Source organism: Panthera uncia, chromosome C2 (genome assembly GCF_023721935.1).
Source record: "Panthera uncia isolate 11264 chromosome C2, Puncia_PCG_1.0, whole genome shotgun sequence".
NCBI classification, from domain to species: Eukaryota; Metazoa; Chordata; class Mammalia; order Carnivora; family Felidae; genus Panthera; species Panthera uncia.
In genome coordinates this window covers 99,207,288-99,222,587 of record NC_064810.1, presented here as the reverse complement: position 1 = coordinate 99,222,587, position 15,300 = coordinate 99,207,288, and positions in this window count along the sequence as shown.

Genomic DNA, 15,300 nt, shown 5'->3' with positions numbered 1-15,300 from the left:
GAAATGGCCTATCATGTTTTACCTAAAATAAATAAAGCCATTTTTAAGCTTATATCTTTATGGAAACGATCTTTCATAACCAAACTTTCACATACAAAGAGCTTGGCAGATTTCCATTGAATATCTTTTTTGCAAACATTATATTTTGAAAAAATTTTGCAAATAGAAAATTATGGCATTTAAAAACATAATGATTCCCCCTTTTAGGTAGTATTATGCATCACAAAAACTATCCTGTGAGAATTTTTCATGGTTTTGGGGAAAAAAAACTTTATTTTCCAATTTGTACCTCTTTTGCCCCAATTGTGCAGAAGAATCAAAAATGAAACATAAAGATTCAATAGACAATCAACATAATTACAACCCAATGCTCTCTAAGACTGATTCCCCTTTTATCTGAAACATAATGTAATATGTTAATTCCTAAGACACTAAGTTCTTTCCAATTTTAGTGAACAACATTTCCCCAGTTGTTAAGTTGTAAAGAATAATGCTGTGTTTTATTATAGCTCAGCATGCAATGTATGTTTAACAATAAAATATACATTTTGAAAAGACATAAGCCTTAGGGTAATCTCTGCTTCTTTTCAGAACTGTGTATTAATAAAAAGTAATACCCAAGGAATTTATAATACTGCTGAAAGAACCTTTGCAATGATCATAAGTAGGTTTGGACACTGTAAACCACATGCTTATAGAGAATTTCTCACAATTTTCTAAGGCAGAATGAGTACATATATTCTGTTCCTTGAGTTAGAATACAGAAGAAATAAAATACATTAATACCAAGTATTATTAACTCAATTCTTTTGTGTTTTTTACATGAAAAATGGGTTAGAACATAAGAGAAATGCATTTTTTATTAAAAAAAAAAAAAAGTATAGTGAAGCGCCTGGGCGGCTCAGTTGGTTAACCATCCACCTTTGGCTTTTTGACTATCAGGTCATGATCTCACTGCTTCTGAGTTCGAGCCCTGTGTGTTGGGCTCAGTGCTGACAGCTCAGAGCCTGGATCCTGCCTCAGATTCTGTTTCTGTCTCTCTCTCTGCTCCTGCCCCACTTGCAAATTCTCTCTCTCCCTCTGTCTCTCAAATACAAATAAACATTAAACATTTTTAAATAATAAAATAGAAAAAGAAATATAGTAATAATGAAGTAGTCTTCTATCCATAAATTAATAATATTAAAAAGATTTATTTTAACTACCTTTTAAAATTAAAAATCAATTTTCCAACAGTATAATTTGTACTAGAAAAATAATAAAGATTTATAATTTATTTAGAAGAAAGGTGCTATGCAAACTACTTTACAGGCATTATCTTATTTTTTCTTTACAACAACCGTATGTATGAGTTGGGTAATATTATTTTAGAGATGTAGAAACTCAGACTTTTTAAGATCAAACATGTGATAATAGGTAGGGGGAATTTGAAATGTCTGCTCTCAAAGGCAGAGCCCTTAACAACAATATTATAGTACCTCCCAGTGAAGCATACAGCCAGTATCATCTAAAGTATCCTAATTGTCCTAGGACATACTCAGAATACAGTATTAATGATAACTGTAACATTTCTTTCCCAAGAATCTACATTTTGAAATCCAACTAGAGATATTGAGTAGACACTTATATTGCTTTCTGGAAATGAAAGGCTGAGATTCTATTTCACATTCTCCTTTACAGCTAATCATGGAACATTTGGGAGTCTCACTGCAGAGCACATTGGGAATTTGTTTGGTATAGGATCCGGTAAAAGAAGTTAGATTACTAAAGCCAATGAAAGTGATATAGCCTTTGATGCCTAGATGGGATTGAGAAATTAGGAAAGATAACAAATGTAAAAAATCTAATTAAATGAATACATTTAGCAGTCCATTAAGAAAAAAAAAGACTAAGTGGCACACATACAAACATATATTGCACACACGCACACACAGAATCCTTACAGAGACAAGAACAAAAATCTAGTAAGAAAATATCTTAGGGATAGTTAAGTTTACCATTATGTTATAAACAAGAGAACTAATGTCTGTGACACTCTCCCTGCCAAATCCTTTACACAGATGTCAGATTTGCCTCCCCTGACTAATCTTAGTTCCTCTTCGATCTTTTACAATCTTGACTGTCAATACAGCTCTTGTAATTCTAACTCTGTCTGTGTCTGCTTCCAAAAGACCCCACTGACCTCCGGACTTCACAGTATTCTATGCATAGAATTAGACACATGATATGAAACTTATTGCCATCTTTTCACTCAAATTGTACCTAATGTAATACCTCCTCACCATCACCACCCATGAACTATTTGTACCATTTCGGTTTTCTGGTTTCTTTGGAGACTATCTTTTACTCACCTCTTTATCATGGAGCAACTGTAAGAACATCAAGAAAATGATAATCTTTGCTTGTTAGGGAAATAAGTTTATCCAAGAAATTAGCAACTGGCATCTTTTCTTAACAATTCAGCATTTGTAACCAAAAAAAATGTATAATTGATCTAGATCTTTTAATGAAAAGTAAAAATGAAATCACAGTTTATTGGTGCATAATCTAATACAAATATGATTTTTTTTTCAGATTAATGTATACCCTAACATCACAGTAAAAATATATTTTCTCTCTTGGTACAAGTTATGAAAATCATCTGTATAGCTCTCATATGGAAAACTGTATCACTATGTAGAATTACTTATTGTCAAATGTTCTGTATTTTACAGAGAATATTAAGGACTATGATATAAACAGGTATTAACACTATGCATCTTTAGCAGGTATCTTTGCTTTTCTTAGATATGCAATCCTACATGAACCATAGCCATAGTGACAAGACAGAAAATCCACAACCTGGAATATTAATAAGTATTTAGCTGTGAATAGGGTAGTAGATAAAGAATGACAACATACTTATAAAGAAATAATAATCAAATCATTTTCTAATGGTATTTTTAAGTATATTTTCTCACTGAGTATATAACTGAGCAGTCAGAAAATTCTGCCTCCTTAAAATGAGAACTCAGTGGAGTTTTACAGGTGTCTTGAATTTTCTCATGAGAAATTCTATACATCCACCTAATTCCTATTGTCTTTAAAATAGTAAAAATCTGAAAACAAAAAAATGCAACATTTTTGGAAGCATGATATTCTATAATGTTATATGTTATATAAGATGGTTATATATATATATATAATTATATAATATTTTAATTGACATAATATATGTCAATTATATCTCAAAAATGTTTATCAACTGGTATAATAATATATATTGGCATGCAATATTCAGTAGATAAATCAAGTTAAACTGTATATTCCCTTTTATTCTGTAATTACACATTATAAAACTACTCACCAAATGGAATACTGAAAAGCATGTCATTCATCAACTCATTCTCAGAAAGCATAAATGGGGTTTTTTTGTTTCTTAAAGAGAACATTGAGAGTTTTTTTTCTGTTTTGCATGTGTGTTTGTGTGTGTCTAGCTATATTTTACATTTGCCAGACCAAAAACAATATTATGGTGAAGAGAAATATGAAATTCTCCTAACATATTTTCTCTGCATTAAGAGTTCCATATTATAGAGTTTATTAAAAATCATCTCTGTTACAACTGTACCGTGTTGACCTTTCAGCTTTATTTCCCTGTGGTCTGTGGACTATATAACCTTCTGTTGGTTTTATTATGAATTTCAAGATTTTGTTTGCATTTTAGTGTTGATGATGACTCAACACGTTATAACTTAGAGTACTCACTCAATAAATTAACTGTAATTTTGGGGGCTCCAGAGTGGCTCAGTTGGTTAAGCGTCCAACTCTTGATTTTAATTCAGGTCATGATGTCAAGGTCATGAGATTGACCCCCACATTGAGCTCTGCACTGGGCATGGAACCTGCTTAAGATTCTCTCTCTTCTTTTCCCTTTGCTCCTCCTCATGTGTACTCTCTCTCTTTCTCAAAAATAAATAAATGCATAAATAAATATACAATTAATTGTAATTTTTATTTGTAAATATGATTTTTATTGAGAACATTAGCGTGTTTCTGTCCCAAAACAAATATCATATCAACTATTTTAAATATTGAAATATACACAATGAAATGAAAGTAATTATATTATACATTTCTTCTAACTAAAATTTACAGGATCAATAAGATGTCTGTGCTTGATAGAATAAATAATCTCACTCCTATATTTCTTCAGTTCAAGTATTTTTCAGAATTGCTGAATTCAGTAAAAGAAACCTAATGTCTTTCTGTTCTTGTCCTCTGGGAAATTAATCAAATGGATAAACTTCAAAGTAAAAATGTCTTGAACTTTGCCAACATGCTCTTCAGCTATGCACTAAGTATAATTACTCTCTAATCATTTCCCACTTATCTCTTGCTGGCTTATTCAGGTCGAACAATGCTGATCTACTTGCTTTTCCTCAGACTCTCAAGGCTTGCTTCCCCTTTGGGATTTGATGATGTACTTGAAATGCTCTACCCAAAAATCTTCAGAGCTAACGTCTTCATCTCTTCCAAGACTTTGATCAAATGTCACATTTATTTATAGTTACAGTTACTGTCCCCCATTAATATTTCCCCTCCCCCTCACTTTCGGTTCCCATTTCCTTGCACTGATTTTATTTTCCCAAAGTACTTCTCACCTTCCAACATAAAGCATAGACTTAAATTGGTTATTTTTATTGTTTAATTTCTGTTTCACACAATTAGAATATCACCACGAAGCAGATATTTTTGCTTCTTTTGATCATTAATATATCTTAAGTTGCTAGGTAAGTGTCTGGCATATTAGGAAATTAATAAATATTAAATGAATGAATAGTGTAGAAAAATTATGGTCAGCTCCTTTTTTTCATTTTTATTATATATGGAAAATAGATTATATATTATCTACTGTGTCAAGCATTATGCTATTGCTGGAGTATAATAATGAAGCAGACAGACATGGGGCTGTCCTCAAATTGATTATACTATGTAGTAGAAGATAAACATTAAAGAATACTCAAGTGACTGATTAATATATTTGTGAAAAGTCTTTGAAGGAAAAGTGTTTGGACCCTATGGATGCATAAAAGAGGGGGATTGACCTAGTCTGGGGGAAGAGGACTGTGTGAAGAGAAAGCATTTATAAGAAGTGATGTTTACACTAAGTTAACATACTAATTCTGAACACTTTCATATGTTACGCCTATGGCAAAAATGCTAGATTATAGGAGATTTTCATCAGCAGTAATGTACTCAAAGCTAAGCAGCTTACACACTGTACTACTGGTTGATCCTTTATTAAGAAGAACTTAGTCACATGGGCCCACTGCTCTGGAAGGAGGTTGGACCATCTAATTTTATTTGATTTTTTTTCAATAATGATAGTGATTTCCCAGATTCTCCTCTACATCAACTTATCAGGGGTTTTATGATGTTTTGTTTTGTTGTTTGCAGTTTGAAGTTTATTTGCTTACCATAAATCATTTTAATTGCATTTTCACACAGTTCCTATTCAAATTGTCTATATCTTACCTCTTTTCTGCTCTTGTGGGTTTTTTTTTTAATTTTTTATTATTTTTTCAGGTTATTTATTTGCTTTGAGAGAGAGAGCAAACAGGGCAGGGGCAGAGAGAGAGGGAGAGAGAGAGAATCCCAAGCAGGCTCTGCACTGTCAGCACATTTTCTGCTCTTTTTTTTTTTAATGTTTATTTAATTTTGAAAGAGAGTGAGAGAGAGAGAGAGACAGAGACAGAGAGACAGAGCAAGAGCATGAGCATTAGCATGAGCATGAGCATGAGCATGAGCAGGGGAGTCACAGAGAGAGAGAAGATACAGAATCTGAAGCAGGCTCCAGGCTCTGAGCTGTCAGCACAGAGCCCCATGAGGGGCTCGAACTCATAAACTGTAAGTTCATGACCTGAGCTGAAGTTGGATGCTTTCCGGATTGAGCCACCCAGAAGCTTCTCTGCTCTTGTTTTTAAGATGAATTTATCATGTGACAATGAGACCTAGACATTTTCCTTCCTCAAATTATTTTCTTATTAGCACATCTATTTCATATCCTAGATTTATTTTTAATAAATCAGTACTATAAATGCATTATATTTTGCATTTACTAATGCATTTTGCATTACTAATAAAACAGTACTATAAATGCATTATATTTTGGAACATAACTGCAAACTTTCACAACTTAACTACTTACTGTGTCTCTTGAACATATTAATTCCCTCTGAGATTCAAAGTCCTAGACTTCACAAGGCATGTTGTGAATATTATTAAATTAAAATAAATAATGCATCAAAAAGCACCAAGGAGATTGCCTGGTACAAATGCTGTCTAATGGATATACATTTCATAGAAATCCCTATGCGCAGATGAATAGACAATTTAAATTATGAGTACAGAAAATAAGCATTTTGCAGGAAGTGCAGAGTCAGAACCACCCTGAACCCTCAGAGGAATATTATTTACACTGAAAAAGAAGAATCCTAACAAATTTTAGAGATAACTAACATTCTTGGCCATCACAGTTATCCTGGAATAATGTATGCTATCTACCACTGCTCTGGAGATTTGGGTAGTCATCTAAATGTATAAATTAATAAAGCAGAATGTCATTCTCTCTTTTCTAAGTGTGATTGTATAAGTTATCATTAAAATATGAAAATTTTGAGAATAAAATGATGTGCCAAATAATAAAAATCATGTATAATTTTCAGATATTTATTATTGGCTAACCAAATTATTTATTATATTAATGGCTTAGTAAAAATAATACTATTCAGGTACTATTTTTTAAATAAAAATAATATAAGTATCTATTAAAGCAAAAGTTAAAAAGAATCATAATTGCTTTATATTCATATACTTCAGTTATTAAACCCCATATATTTCTAAATCTGTGGGATTGTTTTTTTTTGAAGACTAATTATTTAGAGCATAATCTTATTTTTATTTATTTAGTAGAATTGCCTGCAATATTTTTTGTTTGTTTTAAGGTTTCTTAATCTAAAAAAGTTGTAATTGGTGACATTTTATCTCACTGTTTTCTGGAAGCCTGTTTATAACTGAGAAAATAATCTTTCTGTTAGATGCTGAGGTACCTGGTAAGCTCAGGGAAAATTCTGATAATTAATGGATGTTTATAAATTCTAGTTTTCTGTAGACAACACTTATTCTTTCTGTTATATTTTTTGGTTCCTATTCAAATTATCTTTCTTCAACAAATATTTTTACAATGCAAACACATTGTAATTGCCTATATTTATGTCAATGCACTTGGGTGGCTCAGTCTGTTGAGCATCCAACTCTTGAGGTCATGATCTCAAGGTTTGTGGCACTGAACCCCACCTCCAGCTCTGTGCTGACAGCAAGGGGCCTGCTTGGGATTCTCTCTCTCTCTCTCTCTCTCTCTCTCTCTCTCTCCTTCTCCCTCTCCCTCTCCCTCTCTCTCTCTCTCTCTCTACCCCTTCCCAACTCACACTCTCTTTCTCTCTCAAAATAAATAAATAAACTTAAAAAAAAATCTTTCCCATTTTTTGTGGTAAATACACTTAACATGAGATCTGTCCTCCTTACAAAAACTTCTAAGAGCATAATACAGCATTGTTGACTATAAGCACTATGCTTTACAGCAGATCTTTTGAACTTACTCCTCTTGCGTGCATATGCCCAAAACTAATGAACTGTATATATTACATATGTGTACTATTTTGTATATTAATTATATCAATAAAGCTCTTTTTAAAAAGGGTGTTGCCAAATTTAGTCAGTGCCAAATCATAAACCCTCTCAACTTTATTCAGTTCTGGTTCAGAATACAAATTTATTGAACTGTAAATATCTCTTTCTACTAGATGAAATATTCCAAGTTACATAACATTTTAAAATTGAATCTTTAGGGGCGCCTGGGTGGCTCGGTCGGTTAAGCGTCCGACTTCAGCTCAGGTCATGATCTCACGGTCCGTGAGTTCGAGCCCCGCGTTGGGCTCTGTGCTGACCGCTCAGAGCCTGGAGCCTATTTCAGATTCTGTGTCTCCCTCTCTCTCTGCCCCTCCCCTGTTCATGCTCTGTCTCTCTCTGTCTCAAAAATAAATAAACGTTAAAAAAATTGAAAATAAATAAATAAAAAATAAAATTGAATCTTTAACATTTTTGACATCTGATCACTTAATTTGTTTAATTCCTTCCTATTTAAAGGGATAAATTTAATTTTTTCCTCCTTGCAAGTTTTATTTTCAGTAAATTGCAATTCAAAAAGGATTCAAAAGTTGAAATTCTGTCATTCCATTTGTAGAATAAGTTTTCATTTGAGAGTCTCATTGATATTGAATAAAATGCTACCAAACTTAACAAACTCATTTACAAATACTTTTACTCCCATTTCAAAATAGTCATATTTACAAGGTAATTTTACCATGACTCAAATATTCTTAAAGCTAGACTGATGGCATACATCAAAAGAGAAAATACCTACTGCAATGTTAAAGTGCCCTTTATTTTAATTATTATTTTTTAATTATTTATTTATTTACTTCATTTAAATTCAAGTTAGTTAACATATAGTGTAGTCTTGGCCTTAGGAGTAGAACCGAGTGATTCATCTTTTACATATGACACCCAGTGCTCATCCCAACAAATACCCTCCTTAATGCCCATTGCCCATTTAGCCCAGCCCCCCACCCAAAACTTTGCCAGCAACCCTGTTTGTTCTCTGTATTTAAGAGTCTTTTGAGTTGCCTCCCTCTCTGTTCTTATCTTATTTTTCCTTCCCTTCCCCTATGTTCATCTGTTGCGTTTCTCAAATTCCACATATGAGTGAAATCATATGATATCCATCTTTCTCTGACTGACTTATTTCATTTAACATAATAGCCTGTAGTTCCATCTACATTGTTGCAAATGGCAAGATTTCATTCTTTTTCATTGCTGATACATTTTTCATTGTATATATACAATGGAATACGATATCTATATATCTATATAGATAGATATAGATATAGAGATAGAGATACAGATAATCTCACATCTTTTTTATCCATTCATCGGCCTATGGACATTTTGGCTCTTACCATAATTTGGCTATTGTTGATAACGCTACTATAAACATTGGGCTCATGTGCCCCTTCAAATCAGAATTTTGGTAACCTTTGGATAAATACTTAGTAGTACAGTTGCTGGGTTGTAGGGTAGTTCTATTTTTAATCTTTTGAGGAACCTTGACAGTTTTACAGAGTGGCTGCACCAGTTTGCATTCCCACCAACAGGGCAAAAGGATTCCCCTTTCTCTGCATCCTCGCCAACATCTGTTATTTACTGTTGTTAATTTTAGTCATTCTGAGAAGTGTGAGGTGGTATCTCATTGTGGTTTTGATTTGTGTTTCCCTGAGGATAAGTGATGTTGAGCATCTTTTCATGTATTTGTTAGCCATATGGATGTCTTCTTTGGAAAAGTGTCTATTCATGTCTTCTGTCCATTTCTTTAATGTATTATTTGATTTTTGGGTTTTGAGTTTGGTAAGTTCTTTATAGATTTTGGATACTAACCCTTTATGCAGTATGTCACTTGCAAGTATCTTCTCCCACTCTGTCAGTTGCCTTTTAGATTTGTTGATTGTTTCCTTTGCTGTGCAGAAGCTTTTTATGTTGATGACACCCCACTAGTTCATTTTTGCTGTTTCTCTTGCCTCTGGACACATGTAAGTAAGAAGTTGCTGGGTCCTATGTCAGCACCATTTGCTAGAGACTGTCTTTATTCCATTGGATACTCTTTTCTGCTTTGTTGGAGATTAGTTGGTCATATATTTGTGGGTCGTCTATTTTTTGGGGTTCTATTCCTTTCTATTCTATTCCTTTGATATACATGTGTTTTTGTGCCAATACCATACTGTCTTAATGATTAATGTAATGTTTACTTAATGATTACTTAATTACTTAATGATTAAGTACTTCTGAGAGAAAGAGCACGAGCGGGGAAGGGACAGAGAGAGAGGGAGACACAGAATGTGAAGCAGACTGGAGGCTCTGAGCTGTCAGCACAGAGCCGGATGTGGGGCTGGAACTTGTGAGCTGTGAGATCATGACCTGAGGGGAAGTTGGACGCCCAACCAACCTAGCCACCCAGGCCCCGCTGATTACAGATTTATACTACAGCTTCAAATCCGGAATTGTGATGCTCCCAGTTTTGGTTTTCCTTTTCAACATTATTTTGGCTATTTGGGGACTTTTCTGGTTGCATACAAATTTTAGGATTGTTTGTTCTAGTTCTGTGAAGAATGCTGGTGTTATTTTGATCGGGATTGCATTGAATGTGTAGATTGCTTTCGGTAGTAAAGACATTTTAACAATATTTGTTCTTCCAATCCATGAGCATGGAATATTTTTCCATTTCTTAGTGTCTTCAGTTTCCTTCAGGAGCATTCTATAGTTTTCAGCATACAGATCTTTTACCTCTTTGATTAGGTTTATTCCGAGGTATCTTATGGTTTTGGGTACAATTGTAAATGGGATTTATTCTTTGATTTCTTTTTCTGCTGCTTCATTATTGGTGTATAGAAATGCACCTGATTATGTACATTGATTTTATATCCTATATATTTGCTGAATTCATGTATGAGGTCTAGCAGTTTTTGGTGGAGTCTTTCACATTTTCCATTTAGAGCATCATATCATTTGGAGTGAGGAGTGAAAGTTTGACTTCTTCCCATTTTGGATGCCTTTTATTTCCTTTTGCTGTCTGATTGCTGAGGCTAGGACTTCCAATACTATATTGAACAGCAGTTGTGAAAGTGGATATTTCATTTTTAAATTTTAATTAATATTTTAATATCCAGTATTAGTTGTCACAAAGTTTTATCTTATTTACTGTATGTATTCAAAGTATTTGTATATTTTGATAGCCATCACCTCTATTTTGATTGGTAGAATTTTGGACGTAAATATGAATTACGTGGCCATTAAAACCAACCCCAAGTACTTTTCTCTGAATAAGTTTGTAATTCACTAATAATATGATCTGTCCTCTGCCATAATTTGTACTCTTTTAAATTGAATTTAATATTAAACATTTAAATGGAATTTATTATACCATGTACAATGTTATGGTTATGCTTTACCTTCAAAATAATGAACTTTCAAACTTTATTTTGATTCCATATATGGTTGAAATCATCAAATCAACACCGGAACTAACACAGTGGGTTTTTCTATTTGAAAATCTGATGACATAGATAAAACTGGATAATTCAGTTGTTTGTCAGAGGTTCTTCTACTCATAAGCCCAGTACATTACTCCTTTTGTTCATGATCACCTATCACTTAATGTCCATTTCTCTAAATGTAACAGGAAGTATAAAGAAGCGTATCTGGAGAAACTACAGACAGGCTGAAGCAATTTGTCTCACTTTGGTATTTTTTTTAATAAGAAAGGGAATATATTGTGATTAGGTAAAACAAATGCCAACAATATTTAGTGAAAATTATTTAGATTCATAAAGGCTACAAATTATATTTGTAAGGAACCCCCGTGATGAGAAATGAGATACTGTGATCAGGATCACATTGAGGCTTTTAAAAAGTATTCTTATAAAATGCAGTTTAATGAGATGAAGAAGAGTCTTCAGAATATTTCTATTCTTTTGACCACAAGAATGTGGAAAGTAATGAAGATTTTTGTGTAATTTGAGTAAAGAAAGAATAGGTATAGTTGGTTCATCCTCAAGGAAGTGTTTCATGAGAATTGGGGAGGGAATGCATAATGATATCAGAGAGGAACTTAGGGGACTTCAAATAAAAGACAATGCAGGCATAAATATACGTACATACATGGAAAGTCTTGGGTATTGCTGACTTGATCAGAGTGATTATATTAAAACTATCTGGCATCTATTTTGCATCACTTGTTCTACCCAGTAACTACCAGGAGAAGCAGCACACTTGGTTGAAATGAAATTTTTTCTCATGATAATTGGTCTTTGCAAACTGATTTGAATTTTGGAAATCACAATAGCCTGCTATTTTGATTATTCACCTTGGCACGCTCTTATTGACAGTTTCTCTTTCAAAGTAACATTTTTTTTTAATGCATGAAACATAAAATTAAAAAGTAGAAAAGAGAAAAATAGAGTTATCCAGAATGTTACTCCCAGCATATTTGAAATATTTTGTATAACCTTTTCAACTGTTTTCCCACTTTATGTGAATATATTTGGAGTTAATATGCACCTTGTTCTATAGCCTCATGTCTATATTTAAAATATTTATGAACTTTTGGGATCTACCAATGCACTTTTCAAATGATTTTTAATGACAAGAGTTCCACAAGCCCGGTGTTCCATTAATGACTCCACAAATATCATACGTTAAACACTAATGTCAGTTTCAATTTGTGCTATACAATTAAGCTTATTGTAAATATGTATTCTAGCACTTGCATATTAATAAGATTAATTAGGATTTAATATTTAATATTTTCCTTAAAACAAAAGAAATTTGTTGGCTAGGAAGGCAATATTTATTTATTTTTTATTTATCTATTTATTGATTTATTTTTAAATATTTTAGTATGTTACCAAATGACTCAATTGATTGACCACATTCTATGAACCTGTCAATTTTTCTGCATTCAAAACAGCATGAGACGTTACTGTTGTTTTCTGTATTTTTGCCAAATTTTAAGTAAAATCAAATGATATTTTATTGTTATTATAATAGACATCCCTTGTATTACTATCAGACCAATTTCTGTAAGCTAATTGACCAACTGACCAATCCTCCTTATGAATTATCCTTTACTCATTTTTGTTCATTTTTCTACTACAGGCTTTGTATTTTTATTTTTGAGCAATCTATATGATATTTATTTCTCTCTGTCTTTTCTCTTCTCTCTCTCTCTCTTTCTCACTCTCTCTTTTAAAGTGGAAAGAGTTGGTCATACTTTTGTTTAAGAAAGAAAGATCTAGTTGAGAAAGAGAGAGAGGGAGGTTGAGGTTTATAGAAGTTAAGAAGGAGACTCTTCCTTGCTAGTAACAGAGGAGAGGAGAGGACAGTGGCTTGGTTGGCTTGTAGGTTTTGCTCCATATAGGAGCCAACTCAAAGAGCAGCCGAAGAAGTTTATGTATTCTCCACATGGCCAGGTAGAATATCTTCTTGTTATCAAGGACACAAATGTTCTTATCTCTCTAGACTGTGCTAGTATTTATCTTCCAGCCTCCAGACTGCATCATGGTACAAAGTAGCGTTTGATGTTTCAACACTCATTACCTCATCCAAGCCCAAAAAGAGTATAAGAAAGATATAAAGGATAAAATGTCAGCTGAGTTAGCTCTCTTTAAATGGCTTTTCTCAATTTCCTATCATTATACATTTCAGTTTTATCTCTTTATTCAGAACTTAGTCACATGGACATGTGGAGCAGCCAGTGAAATGAGGCAATGCAGTGGTTTTACTGAGTGCATAGTCTCTCACAATACAGTCAAAATTCTCATCTCCTGTCTATATTTTCAAGATATGGCCTAAGCTTTTTAACCATTTTCCAATTTTATAAAGATAATTTTAATGCTCTTTCAAAATTGATATTGCTTCAGTTTTTTTTTTAGTTTTCATAGTTATTGTGGTTATTCTTCCTAGATTCTATGTTTAATCATTACCTCATTTTTCAGTTATACATTACTTTAAGTTTGTTTACTTCCATCAGTATTTTAAATGAATTTCTAGAGATTTTTATGTTCTCTTTTGGATAGTAAGAAATAATTTTGATGAAATAATGGACAAAAAGGTTTCATATAAAAAAATGTTCCAAATCTGATGAAATGAATAATCCAGCAGTTTGCATAAGCCTAATAAAGCCTAAGGACATGAAACCTGGAGAAAACTATACCAAGACACACACCTGCACACTCATACATATGAGGGCAAACAACTAAGGAAACTATATAGTTCTTGTTCAAATTTATATATATATAAATTTAAATATATATATTTGGATATATTATATATATAAAAAATATATATATTTGGATATATTATATATAATATATATATTATATATATATACATATTATATATATGTATATATATATATAATATATATATATATTTGGAGATACATAGGATCTCTCTGTATTATTTTTTCACAATTGCACATGAATCTACAATTATCTTAAAATTAAAGTTTAAAAAATGAGCACCCAGTGGGGAAGGGAGAAGACATGATATGTACAAAGGAACAAAGATAAAGAGGACATCAAATTTCTCTTCAAAGATACTGAAAGTATGCACATATTTAAAGTATTCAAAGAAAGGATGCCTGGGTGGCTCAGTCAGTTAAGGGTAGGACTTCAGCCCAGGTCATGATCTCACAGTCCATGAGTTCCAGCACCACATCAGACTCTGTGCTGACAGCTCAGAGCCTGGAGCCTGCTTCAGATTCTGTGTCTCCGTCTCTCTCTGCTCCTTCCCTGCTCATGCTCTGTCTCTCTATCTCCCTAAAATAAATAAACATTAAAAAAATAAAAAAATAAAGTATTCAAAGAAAAACAAAAAGTCCATCTAAAATTCTGTGTACTCAATGAAAATTTCCAAACTGGAGACAAAAATCAACTTTGAGAAATACAAAAGCTGGAAGAATTCATCATTAGCAGAATCTCACTACACGAATGTTAATGAAAAAACAATGACAACAGATGAAAACATGGATCTACACAAACTAAGGAAGGTAATTGAAAATATCATCTATAGGGACATCTTTTAGAGCCAGTTTATACCTGAAGAAGTTCTACACACATGTCCCATTCCAGACAAATGGGAAATCAAGGACTGGCTGATACAGTAACTGTGACCTTTGCCTAGCTGTTCATAATCCACCCGATTCTGTCCAAGCAGCAACAACTACTGCATAGTGTTGGCTGACTCAGTTGGGTAGACAATAGAGTGTTAGTGCAGTGGTGATGCTTAGGATCTCTCACAACTTGCATTGCCAATTGTTTAGAATACCTGCTGCCAAGTGCTGAGCTTCCACTGGAAGGTAGGTATTATCAACACCATGGGCAGGTAGGGATGATCATGGTCTGGTCTACAATGCCTTTCTTCATTCTGGCCTACTCAGTCATGAAGAATCAGACCCCAAAGGAATTGAAGCCCTTCCATTTTACGAGGGGCAAATAAGAACCAGAGCAATAATGAGCTGAGAATCAGGAAGGGAATCCCCCTATGCTTGATTAGAATTGTTCTTTTCATGGAGACTTTTGCTAAGACCTATCTCAGCCTTCAGTTGCGAGTTGAACCGGTAGAAGACCTGCCTCTAGGCTCAGGTGC